The 24,549-nt window shown below is 39.9% G+C and overlaps 1 long non-coding RNA gene across 1 annotated transcript; it reads left to right on the forward strand.

The window, feature by feature from the left end:
- Positions 1–22,506: 22,506 nt before the first annotated feature.
- On the forward strand, positions 22,507–23,647 carry LOC136420890 (uncharacterized). The gene is made up of 2 exons (XR_010753345.1): positions 22,507–22,843; positions 23,328–23,647. It is a non-coding gene; the product is annotated as an uncharacterized lncRNA (long non-coding RNA).
- The last annotated feature ends 902 nt before the right edge of the window (positions 23,648–24,549 follow it).

A 24,549-nucleotide genomic window follows, 5' to 3' on the forward strand; every position in this document is an offset into this window, starting at 1 on the left:
ACCGCTATAAGCGCAAAAGCGCCACCTACATCGGTTACTTATAGCGGTGAGAAGCAGTACTCCAGTCAGAAGCTCTGAAGGAGGTGTCTGATAGACATCGAAACGTTAGCAGGTGAGATTACCTTGTTTTGTAAAAAGAATCTACTATATCCTATTAAAAAAAAGGATATGATGTCGTTGAAAACAGTACTTAGCAATGATCAGAACAATTTTAAAACGAATACGTTATCATCAACAATATCAACACGCTATGTCGGCTGCTGTAATTCCAAACTGGTTTCTCAACAACTTTTTTGTTTATACAACCAACTAAAATCTACACTCACATCGAGTAACTGGCATTTTACTTGTCAGCGGGATGATTGACAACAATAAGAAGTGGTTATAATGATGAGTCATGTAACATTCATTTATCTATTCATTCTTGTTCCGTGCGTATTATCTCAACCCGTCATCTACCAACCCCCCTTTTGTCAAAGGATGACCTTCAGCAAGGCCCGCGACCCCTGCCTAAGGACAAGGCCAGGCTCTATTGATGCGACATAAATCATTCATCGACTATAATCGACCTTTCGGCCGCACCTATTTTTTTTACCAAACAGGTAAACTACATTGCTATATATGCATATGTTTCGTGTATATATTTCTTCGTACAAATGGACTGTCGTTTTCACGCGGTTTACATACACACATAACATGGTAGTGGAGTATTAGTTCCACTAAAACCGTTGTTTCTGCCCCCCCTTCAATATATTAATTTTGTTTGCTTACGTTTTTTATAGCTCAGGCAGACGAAAAGTACTAGAATTATAATGACTCAAATTGGAGCAGAAATTTGCAAAAGGACAACACGCAGCTGAGGTCAACAAACTCTTTGAAGAGAAAAAAATTCCATGTAGCTTTTGAGGTAGGCAAAATGCCCCCGGCTTGTTACAGACTAGTCATTTAGAAACTCAAGGCCCCAGCAAAAAAGAACATCGGCGCCAACCAATGAGAGAAAAACGACAGATACGTCCTCAGATCTAGAATTTGTATAGTTGCCTCGTTGACATTAATCCACCGTCTTATTTAAATCCGACACTTTTAAAAACAGTGGGTTTGAGAGATCTCTAGCGTAGCACGCTCTAGGTATGCACAGTTTAGATATACATGAGTGCAGTGCATTATCCTGGGGGACGTTGGGTTGGAGCTCTGTTTGTACGTATCTTTTCAAAGTGTCGGAATTATGTACCGTGGTGAAATTATGTTACTAGATGTTAAATATGTCCTACTTATTAGAAAATGGACGTCCTGGCTGAAAAAGGCCGAGAAAGTTTACATCCACGAACGTTGGAAATGACATCACAAAAATTATAACTTTGTGGTCACAGCGACCGAATTCTCAAATATCTAGAATTTTAAGGAAAAGATGTCCTACCTTTGTGTTGTTGATCGGCTTCGAAGTCACAAAAATTGCACAAATGACCGACAAGCAGTACCTTTACATGCACTTGTCCCTCCAGTCACTGTGAATACAATGAACATTGTTGAGATAATCCACCCTTATTAAATGGGCGGGGAAACAGACAATGCAATGGACCACGCCATGTGAACTCGTATTGTGCAAATCATACACGTCATGTGATGAGATAAACCGACCTTACATTCTCCTTCATTTCACACATTTGCAAACAAACAAGAAAAAGGTTACCAGATGAGTGTACTTGTAAATTTTCGAAAATGCGCCGACTGAAATTGATATCGCTTATTACTTATCCCACCAACAAAAAAATTATCACATATCATATTTCTCATCATTATTACATATTGACATGTAACGACCCCCACATTGTATACATAGGAAAATATATCGAAGTATGTCTAGGCGTTCGAAATTCTTCCAATGATTGTAAAAGCTCATGATCCCCTTCTTTACACTCTTGTATCAGATAGATAAGCCTAATAGAACTGTAGTTAAGTACCAGTAGATGCCATACTTTGTACCTTGCATAATTGTTGTACAATAAAGTTATATATTTATGAAATGTGACAACCCATGCATGGCATACATTGGGAAGTATATCAAAGAATGTCTAGACGTTAGAAACTCCTCCAATAATTGTAAAATCCCATTGTCATTCCATACTACTACACCATATTGTATAAGATAGACTGATTAGCCTAATAGAATGTTATCTAATGTACCAGTGATTGCCATACTTTGTACCTTGTACAATTCTTGTGCAATAAAGTTATTATTACTATATTTATGTGTCTTTGTCCAAAGTAACTACCCTCGTGTGTAAGTTTTAGTTAGCCTCGCGATGCGCCTTTTTCAAAATATTACCTGACGTTGAGTTTATAGTACAATACACGATTCAAGCGAAATTGTTTTGATAGGTCAAGTATGATTGATAGGTTAAATGCACGTATCTATCAAGTTAATCATCCAGTAGGCGCGAAATTTGAATGTATGTAGTCTATGACGGGCAGAAATTGTTCCAATCTATTGTATGTAAGTCCGGTAAAATGCTGCCGCATGCCAAGACAGAAATATATGATGTTGTCATGCCCTATTCATGAGGGCCTGCATGGGGGAGTAGTGATTACGAATTACGCAACATTTTTGCCGCCGAGTACGAATTACGTTAAATTCTTAGAGCTGATTACGAATTACGTTAAATCTTTAGGCTTCCCAAAAGGCTTTAACACTTAACACAAGATTCAACTATCTAGTTCTGCGTCAAAACTATTGGAGATTTATGTTGAATACCTACTTTTGTATCAACTTCTGTATCAAATGGAGTCCAACCTGTTTGTTCACTTATAAAACGTAGCACTACTAGTATTGAACTACGAACTTTCACGTCACATCTGACATGGGAGGCCACATTTGAGCCCGATAAACAACACCACAGCTTGCTTATGAATGAAGACCTTTTATGGTAGAAATGTCTATTTTAGTGTATTTAGAAATGAAAATGTGAGTTATAGAGGGACCTCTGCTATCACATGAATTTAGGTTCTCCCAACTCCACTCCAACGTATTTGAAGGAAATACGGTCTCATTGCACAATGTCATGGCTCTTCCAATGGCAATATGGCATCCTGACGTGCGCTCTTGTAAAATAAACTAATGTCGTGCGGCAACGTTCAACCAAATTGATATAACAAATGCACTGGCAGTGACTGATAATCTGATCACGTCCATTAAGTACCAAACCAATTACTCCACCCCATTCCTACCCCACCCCACCTCGACACGTATTTGTATTTTCCCACCTGAATAAATAGCTTTCGGAACAACTTTTTCGTAACTTCAGTGAGCATAACGTATGGAAACTGAAAGAAGAAGCATTCAGTGCGAGAAAACCTGTCAGAAAAGCGTGGAAAATTGTTCTGATAATCTGGCCACGTCCATTACCTACCAAACCAATTACCCCATCCCATTCCTACCCCACCTCGACACGTATACGTATTTTTCCACCCGAATAAATAACTTCCGAACAACTTTTTCGTAACTTTTGAGCATAACGTGTGGCAACTGAAAACCAGAAGAAGCATTCAGTGCGAGAAAGCCTGTCAGAAAAGCGTGGACAACTGTTATGATAATCTGGCCACGTCCATTACCTACCAAACCAATTACCCCACCACATTCCTACCCCACCTCGACACGTATATGTATTTTTCCAACAGGATAAATAACTTTCGGAACAACTTTTTCGTAACTTTTGAGGATAACGTGTGGCAACCGAAAACCAGAAGAAGCATTCAGTGCGAGAAAGCCTGTCAGAAAAGAGTGGACAACTGTTCTGATAATCTGGCCACGTCCATTACCTTCCAAACCAATTACCCCACCCCATTCCTACCCCACCTCGACACGTATATGTATTTTTCCAACCGGATAAATAACTTTCGGAACAACGTTTTTCGTAACTTTTGAGCATAACGTGTGGCAACTTAAAAAACAGAAGAAGCATTCAGTGCGAGAAAGCCTGTCAGAAAGCGTGGACAACTGTTCTGGTCTTTTTAAACAGAGTGCACAGCAATGGCAGCACATGCCGAAAAAGTGTAACAGTTACTATAATATATAAACAAGTATATATATATACTAGTATGTAAATTTCTATGTCGTTATGCAAACATTCCTCAGAGATCTAGAATTTGTGCAAAATGTATTCTTACCTGTAAGGCACAAATCGGACGATCCGCCACGGTATTACTCCCGCATGAAATGAAGTAGAACCTGTCCGGTCGCTCTGGAGCTTATTGTGAGTCACCTCTGACATGTGGGAGTGGCAATGAATATTCATGACAGCTTGACCTTGAGTGAAGTAGACAATGTTATGTGATTTTCGACGGTGCAACTGAATTATATATGTGATTTTTGTGCATTGGGTAAACAAATACTAGAAGTACGTGCATCATAGAAGGACCATCGTAAGACCTTGGGGTTATACCAAGTATACGAAGTTGTAGTCACACGTCATCGATCGAGAGTGAGGTTATCGCACCTAAGGTACTCTGGTGTTCTTTGCTGAGCTCACGCTTTGCTTGCGTTGCCTTTCAGCACGATGCTCTGCGTATATCCTTAGGGGGATTTGTGGCCCCGTGGGGCACCCTGCGGCTATCGGGCTATTTTGGGGCACGGCGGGGATCCGACAAAAATTTAGTTCTGACTTAAATTCTACCCGGGTCCCGCGGACAAAAAGACGCCGTGACCTCAACGTGAGCACACCGAGAGGTACCCCTCCGGTTGCCGGCAATTCACCGGGATAAATAATAATTTGTTTGTTTGTTTGTTTATTTATTTGCACACCAAGGAAAAATAAAACACACAATACGATAAACAATAGATAAAAACAGGTCCAGCAGAAGGAAAAAGCACATATAGCTTATACTAGGTCCTCCTCATCTATACTTATCAAACTTGATTATAAATTATAGATAATATAGAAAAGTAATAATAGAATATGAGAACAATAGATAATAATAATCGAATAATTAACGGTATACATCAAAATTAGATAAGAACTGAACATGTGACTACTACAGGGCTATTATGGATTTTCAGGGTACTTTTTAATATCAGAAAAGAGGTGATTGTATATTTGTCAGAAGATTGTTCCATATTGTGACATATTTGCATTTTCCGGAGAACTGTGCTATCATTGTGCGGACAAGAGGAATATGGAGTTGATTGCTATGTCTGGTATAATAGTTGCGTACAAGGGTGAATTAGGTTTTGGGAAATATGTTGGGGAAATTGTTGCAAAGAAAGTTAAATGTTAAGATAATAATTTGTAATTTATTGATATCGTGGATATCTAGTATATCTAATTTTTGAAATAGAGGAGCCAAGTGTGAGCGAAAGTCAGAAGCAGTGCTATCGTTGTGAATTTCGTTTGGAGAGTTATAAGATGCTGTAGAGTTGTACGGCAAGCGCATCCCTAAACAATATCAATGTAACAGTAAGTCAAATGCGGGTATATAAAGTTGTTGTATATAGTTGAGAGTCTTTTGAGGGATGATGTATTTGATTTTCACAATAACACCAATTGTTTCAGCAACTTTTTTACTTATAGCAGAGAAAGACTTTCCAGTTTAATTGTTCATTTATCATTACCCCCAAAATGTTGGTCTGTGTCTCTTGTCTTTTAGGAACATTCTGTAAGAACATTTTGGCATTATTGACCTTATCATAACTTTTGCTACAGAAAATAAGGCAATTTGGCGTATTAGATCGTATTAGCTTCTGACCATGTACTTTACACATCTTGATTCGCCAGTTGTATAAGAGAATTAAAGCTTTTGTGGGAAAGGAATATGTTGGTGTCATCGGCAAAGAGCATAGAATAAAGTATTGTTCTGTTACGAACCAAGTGCACAGAATAAATGTATGTTATTTCGTATTACCGGGCCATGTGTGACGTTACATATCAGATGAGCATAATTTAAGCGCGAACTTCGTATATATTTCTTTTTGAGCTCCAGTGCAATTTTATATACCCCTTAAGATTTGACGAGTGCCCACCAGGAGCCTGCCTGATGCCCGGCCGTCGTTCGCGGGGCATTCGGCAGGGATCCTACAACTGCCCCACCTGGATGTGATAAGCACGCGATACCCTGTCGGACCCCACAGGGGTCACTACAAGACACCGTCAGAGCAACTTTCGGGTACCTACAGGAGGCCGACCAACGAAGGTGACACAATTTTACCCAAATGCCACCGAGTGCCCTCCGGAGCACCCCGGGACCCCTGCAGGGCAGCGTGAAGGAAACCTTTAATTGTGACCACGACAGCCGGTGCCCTTCAGACGTCAGAGCCTGGATGTGCCTAGAGGACCGACAAATAGTACCCGTACCTGTCAATCCAGTCACTGTCAATGAACAATGTTGTGATGACCTCTGACAGATATTGCAAATTAAACACAACATGTGCTGTCATCAACCGACTGTAACTAAACCTGCATTCTCCTACATTTATTTCATCACAACATTGAAAATAAGGGAAAATAACTGTATATAACGTTTGCTGTTGCTGCGTTAAGCTCAATGCGTGTATTTGTTATGATCAGTGCTTTCTCCTGTGGGGTGAAATGTACGATAAAAATGTTCATTCGACTCACTGTCTAATAAGTTACTGTCACGTACATATTGTTGAAATTAGACAGCCTATCTCTGACATGGGTGGGGCAAGAAATAAATAAGCAGCGGACCATACCATGTTAGAACTGAGATCGTACAAATTATACTAGATGTTCATGCGTTTTGATAGTCAAAAATGTGCCTAAAGGACCGACAAATAGTACCCGTACCTGTCAATCAAGTCACTGTCAATAAACAACGTTGTGATGACCTCTGACATGGGCGGGGCTACAGATATTGTAAATTAAAAAGATAACTAAACCCGCATCGTCGCAAAGTTTTACCATAATAAAACAGCGGGAAGTAGCCGAAATTTATACAACTGTATGAAACGTTTGTTGTTGCTGTGATCCGTGATAAGCTCGATGCTTTGTCCAGGTGGGTTAAATGGACAATAAAGGTCTTCATTCGAATCACCAATTCTCTTCACCACAGAGGCACACAGAAACAAGGTCATCTACCATTGATCACCATTGTGTATCTTAATCATCTTTGAATACGACCGCCCAAGCTTGGTTGATAGTTTAAATGGACGTATTTACCCAGTCAACCATCAAGTAGGCGCAAAATTTGAACGTATGACTTTGTGATTGAAGGCTCTTACAAACCGTGGCTTAGGACCTTTTGGGTGTACGAATATACTAGTTGGAGTTGAGTATGGGCCTTGATTTTGGAGAGTTCGGTGCACTTCTGTGTCTGATCAAGGATAAGACAAGACAAAAAGATACCGTGTTAACTAGAATGGTAATGTTTACCTTCACATGCACTAGCCTATCAAACTATTCCTCGGTTTTGTCAAAGGATGCACGATTGTACATGGTCTTCCGTTGTCTTAGTGTGCTCCAAGTGTGCTTGGAAAATGTATGTGTGAACTGGACCTTAGATACGATTATGTTTCGATTCCTTTATACATCAGAAGGACATTAGAGGGGCTACGACGACAAGTTCTCTCCTTAAGCCTTTAAAGTACGACCAGAATGTTTTGGGTTTGTCAGTTATAGCTTCCCCTAGTATGTCTGCCACATATTTTGAATGTGCTGCTCTTATGCTTTTCTGTACCCCCCTTTTGACTCTTTTTGTATTTGTTCATGTCTTCGTCTCGCCCTGTTCTCTTAGCTTTATTGTAGAGACGTTGTTTCTTGCGGCAATGCCTTCTTAAGTTTCTGTTGAACCACGGCAGGTTGTATCTGCTTGATTTTGTTTCACTAGGGATGTACTTGTTCATCGTGTGCTTCATTTTGTCTTTAAAATCGTCCCATGTCTGTGCCACGGACATTTCCTGAGTTCCTTTGGTAAAGTTTGTTGCATAGTCCCTAAGGTCACCCTTGATGGCCGGTTCATCGGCTTTTGTTAGAATGTACACTTTTCTCTTGGGTTTCTTGTTCTGTTTGGGTGCCAGGTTAACGTCTACCAATACCATGTCGTGGTCACTTATTCCTGGAACTACTGTGGTCTTTTCAATTATGTTTGGGTTATTAACTAAGACCAGGTCCAAGAGAATGCCATTCCTAGTTGGCTCCTGGACTGTTTGGAATAACCCATGGTTATCCACTAAGTGCAATAGCTTCTCTGCCTGCCCTGAATGGTTTTGAGTGTTATCTGTCTCCAAGGATGATCACGTTATCAGAGTTAACCTTGGATCCCAATTTACTTATGAACTTATCAAGTTCATCCAGGATATTGCCCTGGTCCGATGGAGGTCTATAGTATGTACCAATCATCAGTGGTTTCTTTCCTGCTAGTTGAGTCTGTGTCCAAATGATCTCACAGTCTGTGTCTAGATCTGGCCTGTGTATGACAATCAAATCATCCCTGTTAACCTGAAATACACCACCTCCAGGGCCAGTTTGTCTGTCTTTGCAGGGTGCTATGTAGTTGTCTTGATTGAGCCATGACTCTGTACCTGCTATTATGTCTGGTTTGTACGTGTCAATTACAGTCGCCAGTTCGGCTTTTTTGTTTCGAACACTCCGGCAGTTTACCAGTAAGATTTTACCATTGGTCTTTTTGAAACCACGACCCTTCCTATTAGGGTTACCCTGATTGGATCTAAGTGGATTGGATGTAGCCAATGGGGAGTCATCTGTCAAGCTTGCGCTAGAGCTCAGTGTATCAAATGAGTTTACTGAATGAAAAGTATCATCATTTATGTCAAACATAGCTGATGCAAAGTTTGGTATACCACGGTCACAGCATATCCATGATTGGTGTGTTTCTAATGCAGTGTACAACTGAGAACATAGCTCAATGCAGTCTTTACGATTTATTGCAGCCGTCACAACAAATTGCAGCATGGGTATATTGCACAGCTTTGTTACAGTTCCCGCAGATCTGTATTTCCTTTTGTTTCTCCCCTCTGTCTCATCTTCACCAAAAATGAAACAGAGCTGTTTTCAGAAATTTAGCCTCTTATGGTTCCTGGAATTTTCTGCGATGATAAGGCCATGTTGATTTGATAAAGGCAGGCTAAACTTAATTTCGTAAAGCATACTGCAGTATGTTAAATATACCACTGAGACCAGTTCTGACTTCTTTTACATGAGTCCATCATAGATTAGCGTTTTTACAATATTTGAAATTCGCGGTGCGGTGATGTAATACTGGCGATGTCCAAAGACCTTTGACCTTTGTGACGTCAGATTCGGAGTCGGCCACACCTGCACCATAGGACTTACTCCAGACGCCATTCCTCTGACTCTGACGTCACAAAGGTCAAAGGGCTTTGGACATCGCCAGTATTACATCACCACACCGCAAATTTCAAATGTTCTAAAAACGCTGATCTATGATGGACTAGTGTAAAAAACAAGTCAGAACTGGTCTTAGTGGTATATTGAACATACTGCAGTATGAAATTAAGTTTAGTCTGCCTATAAGGGCCCTGTCACACTTGTGCGTATATTCAAGTGCGCGTGAGTTGCGCATTAACATATTTTTTTGGGTTTAAGTAAGGTTTGCGGGGACAAAGTTGTTTTCTACTTTGATCAATCGTTGTGCAGCCTAGTGATCGAACCTAAGAAATCACTTATTCGGCTGAAAACTTAACCTAAACCAAAAACATGTTAATGTTTTCGGTCATACTGTAAATCATACAAAGCAGCATTACAATGAGAAAATAGATGTTGTAGATTGCAAAAGGATATTCCGGGAAAACGCACATTTTAACGTGAAATGCAGCAGTTGAGAAAAGTTGGTGTCCTAAAAAAATTGAAACAATATAGATTCCAACGTCCGACTCCAGTATTCTAATTTTCGACAGTGGCGCACTCGGTGCACGCGAAGTGTGTTTTAATTCATGTGATACAAGTAGAATTCCATGTGATAACCCAAAATATCACCCGGGCTGGAACACCCGTATCAAACATTATCTCGGCCCAGGTATGACATAAACAGGCTTTACTTTTTTTAAATTTTTCAAAAATCTTTTTTATTTTTTATTTTATTTTTCTAAAACCTTTATTGATAACACAGTATGAACAACATGTGGAATATCATACACACAATATAAAATGTAAATAAACAACAATGTACAGGGCTAAGGGTGCTGATTGCTGAACATTACAGAGTCGAACAGGAAAGTGTTCTATAAATTGTGATACATCAGGTCTCTGTTACTGTCCTTATGTTTTATCCATGATTTGTTAACACCAAATTTTGCCACAGTAATCACTTTGTTCACAGCCACATTGACGTCCAGATTATGGTTGAGTCCGAGAAATATCAACAATTTGGTTATCTTTACACTAGTACCATTATGATTCAACATGTTTTCAACTTTTTCCCAGAAGTTTCCGAGTCTTTTACACTTTACAAACATGTGTTTATAAGTCTGATTTTCATTACACAATGTACACATTGGGCTATATATGTCGCCATCCTGGTTTCTAATTTGTAATTTGGTTAGTTTTGCTTTACATGGTAGGATAAACAGGCTGTATCTACTGCACAAAACTGGTGTACGCCTTTAGGAGATTTATCAGTCAAACAAACAATACAACCAGTTATGATGCCCCCAAAAATACATCACTTCTTCCTGAAACAAAAAGAAAATTATCCAGCACAACTTAAAGAGGGGGGCCCAAACCTTTACCACTTCTTCTTTCCATCACAAGCAATCTGCCGCCAAAAAATCAAGACCATAGCACGTCTTGGTCAAAAGATACAAAAACGGAAGTTCTGCTGCAGTACCAAGATCACTTACCAGGGGGCCCAAAATAATCCTTAACCTTTGTCTCCCCAACACCTACATTCATACTAAATATTATCTTAATCCATCCAGAGACTTTTGAGTTATGCTGACTACAATAGTCCGGTAACACAAACAGACAGACACACAGATACAAAGACAGACAGATGCACAGACACGCCAAAAACTATATCTCCATTTTACCAAAGACCAAAACGACAATTCTAGACAGCTTCCTCAACTCAATTCTTACCGGTCCGAGGCATGATTCCAACCGGTCCGAGGCATGATTCCAACCGGTCCGAGGCATTTCCAACCGGTCCGCGATACATTTCCTTACGTGCCGCGGTAGAATCCTAACCGCTCTGCGATACATTTCCTTACGTGCTGCGGTAGAATTCCAACCACTCCGCGCCCGTGAGAATTTCCTGCCCTACGCGCTGCCCTGCGTTCCTCGACAGAATTTCCTGCCCTACGCGCTGCCCTGCGTTCCTCGACAGAATTTCTTTCGCGCTACCGTACCACGGCACAGCCCCGTCCCCCACGCTCATACAGTGGACGATCCCAGGTGGGTCAAGGGTCACTCGTGTTGTGAATGTGAACAGCCAGTCAGGTCGTGTCGATGTTGAAAACTTTTTCAGTGCTTCGTTCTGACTATCACCATCTCTAAAAACACGTGCGAACAAACTAAAAGGAAGCCCTGATTGTCAATATCAACTACTATCGACGGACAATGGGCGTTAGATATTCCTTTTTGCCCCTCCCGTGTCAGTAGATCGACTGAAAGGACGATGTAGTGGGCGTTGACCCCTCTAGAAATCTGCCTGTCATTGACTCAACAATGCTACCAGCACACACACACACTTTCACCGCAAAACAATGTTGTGTAATATGCACATTAGATATTGGCCATAAAATTCATTGACAGAAACATACGGTCGATAATACAAAAGATATTCTTGTTCAGTCACGGGAAAATCCTGTTATAGCCCCAGCCATGAATGAAATCAAATGTTATAGAAATGCTATCATGTCCAAACGGGATTATAGGATCAATCTGTTACTGGTAGTCTGCGTTGTCCATGAATGAACTTTCATTAAATAACTCGATCATGCGATATGCTGAAAGGACTAAAAAAAAACCGTGGCCAACTTGAACTTTTGCCACCGTAGGATTGTCCTGCGAGACAGGTCCGTTTATTTCAGGTTAAGAATCTGAAATAGCACAGAAACAAAATGCAAGCTATAGTATTACGTTATATAAAAGGAGAGCTAGCTGAGGAAGAGAAGGATGCCCCCGCACCGATCCCGTCAAGTACACCGCCAACTCATATGATATATATACTATAGTCTGTAACGTTAGCACTGACAGTGTCAGGTTTGAGGTCTCTTGAACTTTAATTTGAACAGAGCCAAGCCGGTTAAATTGCTGTCACGGTTGTTGCAACAGCAAATATGCCTATGACACACGGCGACGTCGACCCGTCACGTAACACCATGGTAGCGTACGCGTAATCGTAATGTTAACGTTATGAAAAAGGTCCCCGATACTTTTAGCGAAGGACATTATCCGTGAAAGTTTATATTTTCGCTGTTCACATTCAACACGCGTGACCCTTGACCCATCTGGGACCGTCCACTGTATTAGCGTGGGGGACGGGGCTGTGCCGTGCCGTAGCGCGAAAGGAAATTCTGAGCAGCGCGTAGGGCAGGAAATTCTGTCGAGGAACGCAGGGCAGCGCGTAGGGCAGGAAATTCTCACGGGCGCGGAGTGGTTGGAATTCTACCGCAGCACGTAAGGAAATGTATCGCAGAGCGGTTAGAATTCTACCGCGGCACGTAAGGAAATGTATCGCGGACTGGTTGGAAATGCCTCGGACCGGTTGGAATCATGCCTCGGACGGGTTGGAATCATGCCTCGGACCGGTAAGAATTGAGTTGAGGAAGCTGTCTAGAATTGTCGTTTTGGTCTTTGGTACCATTTTTCATGGAGATAACAAGATGACAGTATATCCAAAACAGACTGTATACATACCTTTAGCTATAACATCTATACCTCTCCGTCACATACATTGAATTAGATGAACGGGGGCTCAAACTTGGTAGACACTAAGGTGATACCTCCTTGAAAATGTTCCCAGTGTTATATTTAGTTGTGGCATGGACTAGATAATCTATCAAAACATACCATTGGTTGTGGAGAAGTCAGGTATGTAGCAGCTAGGATTAGCGTGCCAAAGACATGTATTACTAGAAGAGCTCGGCCAAAAAACCGGTTTTCTGAGTTACTGTAAATGCATTGAATTGTTGGCGTGGTTTTTATTTCTCACTAAGGCGAATATGGAGTGCTCGCAGTGGTTTTAACTTTGCGACAGCGCTATAGTCATATTCTGCTACAGTATTGGACAAAAATATTCGCGGTGGTTTTAAGTTAGTGGTGAAACGGTCGCCACCTAAACCCGCGAACATTAAAACACCGCGAACATTTCTGCATTTACAGTACTTCATTCTCCACCAGGCTAACTCCTGGCTTAAAGTGATAAGATTTAGCCAAATAGAGATAAATTTTTGCATGGGGAGTTTGGCAAAACTAATAAAATTAAAGTAATACAGTCAAACCTGATTTGGTGGTCACCTGCTCAAGCCGACTATCTGGCCATGGCGACCGCTTTTTCTCATTTTCTGACCAAAGGCAGTGACATCAGTAAGTTTTAGTAATCCTTCTAGTTCACGCGAGGAAGCCTTTGGCTTATATAAGATCATCTCCTTAAGCTCAGTAAAATGAGCTCTCTGGAATTCAACAGTGTCAAGTCTCTTTTGTTGTGTGCTGGTCATAATAGCCTTATCTGTATCAGTGTAGCCGGTATAGCCACCCTTTGGCGTTAAACACCAGCTAAAGCAAAGATATTTACATGGGGTTCTGAATGTTTTTATCCGTAAGGCGTAGGCAGCCTATTACGGATAGATCTGGAACAGCCAGAAGAATTGATATAGGACAAGGAATTATTACCTTCGCCTAGAAGGTTATATTTTCGTCAGCGTTCGTGTGTGTGTGTGTGTCTGTGTGTGTGTGTGTGTCTGACAATAACTCGAGAATGCCTTGTTTGATTGTCATGATATTTGGTATGCGGGTAGGTCTTCTTTAGACTATATAGGGCCATGGACGTGACATGAGAGACATCTAGCGGTAGGTTACGAAAACACAGGTAGACAATTTACTTCTGGCTTTTCTTGATAAGTGCTGTTTAATTTGTAGTTTGATAATTGACTATTTTTCTCTGAATTTTACCAACAGTAGAAAGCAACAGATCTAGACCAGATCGACAGTCCGGCTTTCAGATACTGGACGACCTGGAAGCGTACATGCAGCTGCCAAGGCTTTGACTGAAAAAAATTTGGCCACAAAAGAGAAAAATACGTAAAAACAATATTGAACTCTTCACGAATGTCATCATTGGGTCTGATTTCCCGCAACGGTCGAGTCAAATTATAAAACATTTTAGAACCTATTTGTAGGTGGGTTATGCTAATAAGGACCAAGTTTGCATAATGTATACAGAAGGTTCATAATTCTGTTGTGGTAAATGTAAGAGATTTATTTCTGAAAGTAGCGTTAGTAAAGGCGACTACAACGGAATGTGTGTTTTACTAATAAAGACCTATTTTATTGCTTTTTACCTAATTTGGAAAAAATGTTGTCTGCTGATGTAAGTTTATTGATTTGATCATTCATAAATCACTAAAGTACATGGCAGCGTCCTCAGAAGAGGATGCTGAATTGCGTACATTAGGCATATTACATTTAACAAAATCTAACTTGAATTTAAACAACCAGTACCATTCAAAATCTAGAAACAAGAAAAAGATAACGTATTGTACGAGGAATTAGAAACCAAATATAGAAATTCTCATTGTACAAATTATAAAAGAAGAAACAAGGGTTTATCATCAAACTGTAAACTAAATAAATCAACGTCGGGAGATTTTATCAGGTGTATGTATTCAATAGATGAGTGAAGTATGGAATGGGACTGTTTTTATATATAGAGATTTGTTATTGCCAAAGGGATACAAAGTTGGTGGGCGCCTTTAAGATTTCTGGCGTCATATATACAATGTACTTGCCGTCCATGGTGTAATACAAAATCAAAACTTAACAGTAAGATAGCAGTTTGATAAAGGTTACAAGAATGAAGCTTTGTATGAGAATAGCCAGAACTAACCATCAGGCGTTTAGTCACGGTACAAAAGCGCCGACTAGTGATCCGTGCCGAAACAGCAGCCTTGGAACTATCGAACGTTTCAAGGTCGCAGTACCGTCACGGATCACTAGCCGGCACTTCAGTACTATATATAAACGCTTGAGGGGGACTCAACAGTTGACGGAATAAAACAAGGTTTTAAACCATTAAAAACCCTCTCTTGGTGGGATTGTATGTAAAATCTGCGCAGTTTAGGGGTGGCTAAGGTAGGAGACGCTATAGAGATAGTAGAATGATCGTCTATCTGCTGTTTGGAGCTTGAAGGACCAATCCAAGGGCTCTGGTTAGGAGGGTTGGAGGTGCAGAGAAAATTGCTTTAGACCACAGCAAGTAAATTTTATGGATGACATCCTCTGCAGACTCAAAATTTAGTGCGCACGGGTGAAAAAAAAACAAGGCAGGCAAAAAAAACAAGATATCCACATTTTCAAACTTGAATACGATAAAGCCTGTAATAAGAATTGAAGCGATATAACAAGGTATTACAACCCTTTATCCCTGTATTCAAGAACACAGTAACTAACGCTGATGTCAACATTAAAATAACTGGAAAGTTATATCTTGGTTCTGTATAGCACATCAAGAACGTAGAGACAGGGTTTCCCCTACACTTGACACTAGAGTCTCCTGAGTCGAGTGTCATGAAGGAGACAGTGACTGTGACTACATAATGCTGGCTCTGCTCGCTTTGTCTCAACTAGCAGTAGTCTCAACTGCAGTTCTGTCCGCTATTGTTGTCCTGACTGTCTGACTGAATCGCCGTGCCTCAGAAATCTCTCGCCTTTTTATTCTGTCTTGAACAGACAGGCAAAAGGTAAAGGTAAAGCAGTCATCCTCAATTGAGGTGAAGCATGATGCTTTTTCAAGTAGCTAGTGGTAGTGCAATGCGGCTTAGCCACGCCTCGCGTTTTTCGACCGGGTCACCCCTACTCTTCTCGATAAGTGTGTCGTTTTTTTTTACGTACAGAGGTTTGCCGCTTGAGGCTTACGCCTAAAGCTCCCTCATACACGGGGCCGCCGGCTTTACGTCACCATCCGAAATGACGAATTTAATCCCTTTTAACATGTCCGAGCTCAAGAGTCGACCCTTAGGATCGAACCCGGGCCCTTAGGATCCACGGAATTTGATCCAGATGGCAAAGCAGCGGGGTTGCGTTACCGCTTTCGCCACGGGGATAGACAGACAACTAGACAATGGTCTACTCCAACCGCATGACATCAGTTACTAGTATACTTCATCTGAGCCTGTTATCGGATTTGTTAGTAGTTCACTTCATTCAAGAAAAATAAAACGGTTTACATGTTGTTGATAATAATGGTCTTCCTGTAATTTGGTGACAAGGAGCAATCTTATTACAGCTTGCATACACAATAATTGTACAGCACGTTTGTACGGATTTTTCACTGTTCCTACATGTGCAAATGCCTTTTCACGGCACCTAGAACGTTTTTGCAATGGAAGCGGGGGACGTTTGCGGCATAGTGTCCCAATTTCGGTATATTGACGATTGCCGAAGGGCAAAGAAATTATTGTTTTTTATTTGTAAATAATAATTAAAGGTGGATTAGGCATGAAGAGTTTACGGACGATGTTGAGGAAGAAGAAGGCTATACCATTGTGATGAAATGACTCTCAAACAAATTTCCCGCTGTTTTTCATAAGTAATAATAAAAATGATAATAATAATAATGATGATTTATTGGTGAGAAATACCCGTGCAATGGCAGCCAGTGCTGAATTGCTGCAGGGTTTACAATCATATTATACAGAACAGATACATATTTGCTCCACACTTGCACTTTGTCGAACTGTCGCAAGGGTCTGGGCGGCTGCCATTCGGCGCCAGCAGGTGACCTCAATACGACCTTCCCTAACCGTAGTCAGGTACCCATTCACACCTGGGTGGAGCAGCCGCCAAGCCACGCAGTGAATCTAACGCGTTTCGAACAGTTTTTATTTTCTTATGTATCCCTCCGCGGTCCATAGTATTCGCCGACTCAAATTTCCCGCGCCGCCTACGCGCCGTCGATGAAATTTCATCCGACTTTGACAGCTGATTTTATGACGATATCCGGCCTCTTGGACACCATGGTGGTAAGTGACGGACGTGTTTACTGTGTGCTCTCCATTTAATCCATTTTTGTGCGGTTTTACAAGGATTTTAACTAGTTTCATGATCAAAATTGGTACACAGTGAAATTAGCAAAATGGCAGAACAGTAAAGAGTTAAAATTTCGGCGATTTTCAGATTGGGGGCATCTGCATGGGAGTGAGGAAAGTCGTGTAAAGTGCCTTTCCCAAGGCCACAACATCGGGGCATATCGGGGTTTCGAGCCCGGGTGCTCTTGGTTCTGGGCTAAATACTTCCAGCGAAATACCGATTGCACCACACGATGCCACTGCATTTGACTTCCTTTTAAACCGGTCTACCTTGGTACTTATTTACACACACTTCTCATTCACACACAATGAAGAAGACGTTTGAAGGCATGTCTGATTTATTTATTCTTGTTTCTGTAGTTCCATAATCCCAGTACAGATGACTGTTTCAACCCAGCCTGCCTGCCGGGATACGTTAAGTTATTTTTTCCGCACACAAGTGGCGTACTTTACTTCTTTCTTTCTTTTGCCATTCTTTTTTAATCGAAGGTCTGAAGCTCATTTTCATAGCTGTTGGCATGGCTTCTTTGCCATTCACCGCGGTTGTTTACCAAATTGCAACATAAAACCCTAGCCAAAAAAAAAAAAACACAGCGGGAACGACCCCTGCAACAATATGTAACTGTGTACATCTGTGGAATTTTAATATCAATGTGCTGTTGTGTTATGTACTTATGTATGTTCGAATAAAAAAAAAAAGATAAAAGAGACATCAAACCCCAGTAATTGCAGCGTATGTACCATCCTTCGTAGTAACCGTCTGTTGGCTCAATGCTTTTCATGGTTAGGCCACAGCAAGTAAATTTTATGGATGACATCAGCGCGCTCATTAATTTTGGCCTGATTTCAAATTTAAAAAAACGATTTTTTTACCCTTTGGCAATGGTCAACATACCGAAAATAGTACAATATAACATACCGAAAATAGTAAAAATGTTCTAGATGCCATAAAAAGGTATATGCACATGTAAGAAAGACTCCAGATAAATGCATTGTACAATTATTGTGTATGCAAGCTGTAACAAGATCGTTGTCACCAACTTACAGGAAGACCTCCTGCCAAACATGCAATATAGTGTGTACTTTCTGTGCCGTTATTATCAACAACGTGTAATCTAATGTGCTGTTCTTGAATGATGTGAACTACTAACAAAATCGAAATTTCATTGCCCTCTGGTGATATGTCCGACAAAGGTTCTGTGTTGTGCAATTGTTTGATATGATCCAGCAGAACTTGAGGCTCAATTGCTCGCATTTGATGGCATGTGTTGACAGGGTGTTCCATATGAATACCCAGTTGAATATAGTTGCTACCCAGGTGTTCCAGAATGCCCATGATGGTATGACATGTTTACTGTTGAATCAAGGAGGTCTTATATTATATATGAAACCTCATTGATTTAATGCAGGACCTGTTAGTCGTGATATCATATTTTGATGCCTCAAGTCTTGTTTGACAATATTCATGATCTCAAAATTTGAAAATATAGGAATCTTGTTTTTTTTGCCCGTCTTTTTTTCCCCGCCCTATCTTATTAATTTTGGAGTCTGCGGAGGATGTCATCCATAAAATTTACTTGCTGTGGCCTTAGCAAGAAAAAAAGCATTGTACCAGCGGTCATAACAACGGATGGCTCACAGGCTTTAGCCTCTAACAGGCTACGCTGATTGCTTGGAAAACAGTAGAAATCGGCCAAATAGAGTGAATAGTATGCCAATGGTTACTAAGTCTGCTATCAGGGAAGCTCTATTCACTCTATTTGGCCGATTTCTACTGTTTTCCCAGCGATCAGCTATCTTATTTACTTTTGTATTTACTTCTGGATTGAATTAATAATTTCTTGGGTGCGGGTGGGGGGACGTAGGGACACTTTAGGTTTTTGTTGTATTCATATGTAAATATATATATAGATCTAACGTTATATTTGTTATTACCTTCGCCGAGAAGGTTATGCAGAGGGTAGCGTTTGTCTGTCTGTTTGTCTGTTTGTTTGTAGTGTCACAGGATAACTCGAGAATGCCTTGATGGATTGTTTTGATATTTGGTATGTTGGTAGGTTTTGAAGAGACCTAAAAACGATGAGATTTTGGGCCCCCTAGCGGCTTGTTACGGTACTGCAGCGGAACTTCCTGTTTTGATAACTCGTGTTCCGGACATGCGATGGAACTTATTTTTGAGTGGTAGATAGATCTTTGGACAGAAAGTAATTTGTGTGGGTTTGGGCCCCCTAGCGGCTTTTTTGGAACTGCAGGAGCAGGTTTTGCGTCTGACTTTGAATTAAAGGGAATAACTCAAGAAGGGCTTGATGGATGGTAATGATTTTTGGTAGGTAGATAGCTTGAGTGATGATGTCCATGATTAGACACTTCTTATGCAAATCAGCACTAATTTGCATAATTAATGAGGAAAGTTTAAACATCCGCCAAATTCCATGATAGGACTCTGAAACATGTGACATATGTAGCTGAGGAAGAGAGAAATATTAATTGATATGAACTATGCAAATGAAGACCTCATTTGCATAATTAATGAGAAAATACTATAACAAGATGGCCTTGATGGATGGTCATCATTGTTGGTATGTGGATAGCTTGTGTGATGCTTAGTATGATTGGACAATAATTATGCAAATCAGATTCTAATTTGCATAATTAATAAGGCAACTTTAACAATCCACTTTGTTCCATGATATGACTATTCAAATTGTAACTGAGGAAGAGAGGACTGTTAATAGATAGAAAATATGCAAATGTAGGCCTAATTTGCATACTTAATGAGTAACTTGTATTATTCCACACTGGCAAATGACGGCAATTTCATACATTTAATACTTTTTTTGTGGCATCGGGAAGTTATGTGAATGTTAACATCGTTGAATCAAATTATGTTGATAAGGGCCTCTTTTGCATAATTGCTGATAAATATTAGCGTAACCGTAGGCTCATAATTTGTTAAGCTGATACTTTGGACATGTTATATTTTACGACAATCAACTGGTATGATTTATTATTGATGAGAAACACTCCTAATACGTCAGTCATAAAGGTTAAAATCATTTGGCGAAGGTATGAGGTCGTGGAACTCTAGTTTGTATATATGTTAAGTGGCGTTGGCAAAATAAGTTGTATAACTTGAGTGCAGCGCCACTTTGTCTTTGTCTCGGTTATCTTTGAATAAAAAAAAAAGCGTTGTCTGGTAGAGGCTACTCAGGCTATACTGCAATTGGTAAAGCAACGGTGACGCAAGGCACTCAGGTGAAACGTCCTACCGGGTGTTCCCCGGAAAGAGACCTCCGCCCAAACGTAGACCACATGTTGCGATTCACGATGATCGTTCCGTTGTTTCTTTCGGAGACACCGTTGGCGGCGTTGGCACCCTTTGGGGTGGTTTCTGGCCAGACACCAGAGGCGATGTTTTCTGAAGTTTCCAGCCGATGGAGTTTGAGCCAAGCGCTGAGCAGGAGTCGATCGAAAGCAAACCACCACGACCCCGACTGACTGCCTCTGTCGTGGCGGTCTCGGTTGGTCGTTACGTGCCCTCTGACCAGTGCTTTAGCCGCCTTGTCTTGAGGCAAGCGTCCCTGCAACAGTAGGATCTTCTCCAAGGGCCCAGCATCCTGATAGCTATTTCCTACAAGAAAATGAGACATTGCGCAACAATGTTAAATTGACCAGTCAAAAGCAGAACGTTATGTCATAGCTTATGCATGGTAAATATTTTTCTACCATCTTGACTCAGATATTTTTATTTTTCTAATTATGTTTTCATTCAACATTTTAACATACATACATAATATTATAGATATTCACAGAGAAATAATGGTGGTTAGAATCATCCACGCAGTTTGACTACAACAGATCATCGTCATCATAGCTTGTCGCTGTTAAAACAGATATTACAACAAAACTACAGATTATCAATTATGTACAATACCTCATTCAACTTGCGTTTTGTTTGAAAATTTGTTTATTCATGATAAGCTCAAATCGGCAGGCAAACCGCTTTTCATTTAGGTCATGAGGGAAGAGGTAAGGATCAGTAACAATATAACAGAGATACACAGTCATTTGAGTCCTAATAACTCTATCAACATATATCGTACATATTCATGGTACAACAATATACAATTTCTACAACATACAACGTATAGTAGGGCGAAGGCTGGTTCATGGTCCGTGTCCGTTCGTTTTGTTAATTTCCGTCACTTCAAGTGTCTCTTAAAGGAGGTCAGATTCGGAGCCGTACGTGTGTCTGGCGGTAGGCTGTTCCAGACATTTGGTCCGCGGTAGGCTACTGATCTTCTGAAGGTCTCTCGCTTGGGTTTGGGGACAACCAGCTGACTGCCTGTGCTTTGTCTGGTTGTCCGTGTACTAAAGATTAAGGACATGTCTTACATTAACCTTGCGTTACTTGTGAAACTTGTGAAAGGTAGACGAATCCTGTATGGTAATGCTGTGGAGGTAGAATGCTCAAAACAAAGTGTCTGTTGGACGGAAAAGAATTCGCGACAACTTGATATTTGTAATAAAGAGGTACAATCTGTCATTATTATCAACCAAACTGTGCGCTCATGTTGAGCTGTTCTACCAAAAATCTGTTTTTCTTATTTTCTTCTTATTTTTCTTGTTTTCTTATGTTGAGGAAGATTTCCAAAGGAAAAACAAGAAAATTCATGAAACCTTCTGCACTACCAAAAATGCTGTTTCTTATTTTTCTTGTTTTCTTATTTTTTCTTATTGAGAGAAAGATTTTCTTCCATAAAGAATTTCAAGAAAATCAAGAAATCTTACGCAAAACCTTTGTATGTTAAATCTTACATTAAGACTTTTATTCTTGTTTTTCTTAGGTGAAGAGAGGATTTCTAGTCTGATTTTTTCATCAGCAAGAATATTCTAGAAATTCTAGTCAATCTTTCTTCCTTATTCTTCACACAATATTTGCTTCTTGTTTGGTCAAATGGAGTATTTTACAGAATCTAATCTTAAGATTTTTATTCTTGCCATACATGAATTTTTCTTTAGACTTTCATTTCACTAGGAAAACATTCTTGACATTTCTTGTTTTCTTGATTTAGGAAGTCTGAGGTATATGATTCTTGCTATTCTTAGTATATCTAAGAAGATGTAAGGATTTTCTTGACCAAATACAGTTAAGAAAAATGAGAAAATCAAGAAACTGTAAAACAAGTAATTCCCAAGTGTTTTTCTGTTCGAATTCCTTTTCCACAAAGTTAAAGAAAGATGTTTCCTGCTTTTTTGTTATCTAAAAATGAAAGTTCGAATTTTCATGATTTCCTTTCTTTTCTTAACATTGTAAAGCTCAAGAAGATAATTATTGTTTTTCTTGTAATGAGAAAGTAAATTATGCTAATTTAATACTCCCATCATCCTTTGCTGTAAAGAGAGTTTGAATGTGGACCGTTGAGTTTGGGCTCCAGCTGTATTTGCCTGATTTGCGGTTTAGATCTTACAATAATAGGGAAAGATGTGGCTAGTTTCGTAAGGACACTTTTTGGTATCATGTGGGACTCACTACACAGCGTAGATGACTTGTTTTAAGTTCCAAAATGCTTCCTCAGGCCAACGCCATCAACAGATATGCTCCAGGTATGTTATAGCCTGTCTTGCATGAAAATAACTTATTTCCCAAGTAGATACTCTTTAAGTTTTGTGTTTGTGGTTGCATGATACAGCCAACCAGTAATTGCAGAGCATGTACGTTTAGTGCAGTTATACCTAAAAGATACTAAAAAAGTTGAAGTATATCATTTCCAAGCAAATGCACAAGCCCCCCCTCCCCCATGCATGTATATGGGGGAGGGGGGCGATATAGGAACATGACAGTCACTAACTCTTTGTGTGTTTTTCTAGGCTTAGAAACCTTTGTTGTGTTTGTGGTTGCATGATACAGCCAACCAGTAATTGCAGAACATGTACGTTAAGTGCAGCAATACCTACAAGGTACTAAAAAAGTATAAGTATAACATTTTCAAGCAAATGCACAAGCCCCCATCTCCATGCATGTATAAGGGGGAGGGGGGCGATGTAGGAAAATGACAGTCATCGTCATCTTTTTTTTGTGTTTTTCTAGACTTAGAAACCTGTTGGACCAAAGAAGATGCCCCCGTCTCAATTTTGGAAAATCTTTCAACAATTACAAGTCATTGATTATAAGAAGGACAGCTACAACACTGCAGAACTGACAGTTTTAGAAGGACAATTAGTTATTTGTATGAGCACAGAGAAAATGTGCTTTTATCACAGCATCAAATGTGAAACATTTATGGAAACAATTGTATTGCAAACTGGTTGATCTTTGCAATCCTTGGTTAAGAATGGGCATTAGAAAGAAAAATCCAAAACTGTGTATTAAACAATTAGATCAATGATAATAAATATGATTGGAACATATTTAAATTATATTATCATTGATTTATTAAATGGTATTCTTGATTCAAGACCTCCATCTTGATTCAAGAAACTGTTTCTAGGTTTAAGGAATTCATTCTTGAGGACAGAAAGGTATTCCTACAACAAGAACCTCACTCTTAGTGCAAGAAACTCATTCTAGGTGTAATAAATTCATTCTTGAGGACAGAAAGGTATTCCTACAACAAGAACCTCACTCTTAGTGCAAGAAACTCATTCTAGGTGTAATAAATTCATTCTTGAGGACAGAAAGGTATTCCTATTACAAGAACCTCACTCTCAGTGGAGGAAACTCATTCTAGGTGTAAGAAATTCATTCTTGAGGTCAGAAAGGTATTCCTATTTCAAGAACCTCGCTCTAAGTGGAAGAAACTCATTCTAGGTGTAAGAAATTCATTCTTGAGGACAGAAAGGTATTCCTATTACAAGAACCTCACTCTCAGTGGTGGAAACTCATTCTAGGTGTAATAAATTCATTCTTGAGGTCAGAAAGGTATTCCTATTTCAAGAACCTCGCTCTAAGTGGAAGAAACTAATTCTAGGTGTAAGAAATTCATTCTTGAGGTCAGAAAGGTATTCCTATTTCAAGAACCTCGCTCTTAGTGGAAGAAACTCATTCTAGATGTAAGAAATTCATTCTTGAGGACAGAAAGGTATTCCTATTTCAAGAACCTTGCTCTCAGTGGAAGAAACTCATTCTAGATGTAAGAAATTCATTCTTGAGGACAGAAAGGTATTCCTATTTCAAGAACCTCACTCTTAGTGCAAGAAACTCATTCTAGGTGTTAGAAATGTATTCTTGAGGACAGAAGAAATAAGGAAATGTCAGTGGGGACGTAACAAATATAAACTTTTTCTTAGAATATTTTCCTCTGAAATTTATA

Source organism: Branchiostoma lanceolatum, chromosome 15 (assembly GCF_035083965.1).
Source record: "Branchiostoma lanceolatum isolate klBraLanc5 chromosome 15, klBraLanc5.hap2, whole genome shotgun sequence".
NCBI classification, from domain to species: Eukaryota; Metazoa; Chordata; class Leptocardii; order Amphioxiformes; family Branchiostomatidae; genus Branchiostoma; species Branchiostoma lanceolatum.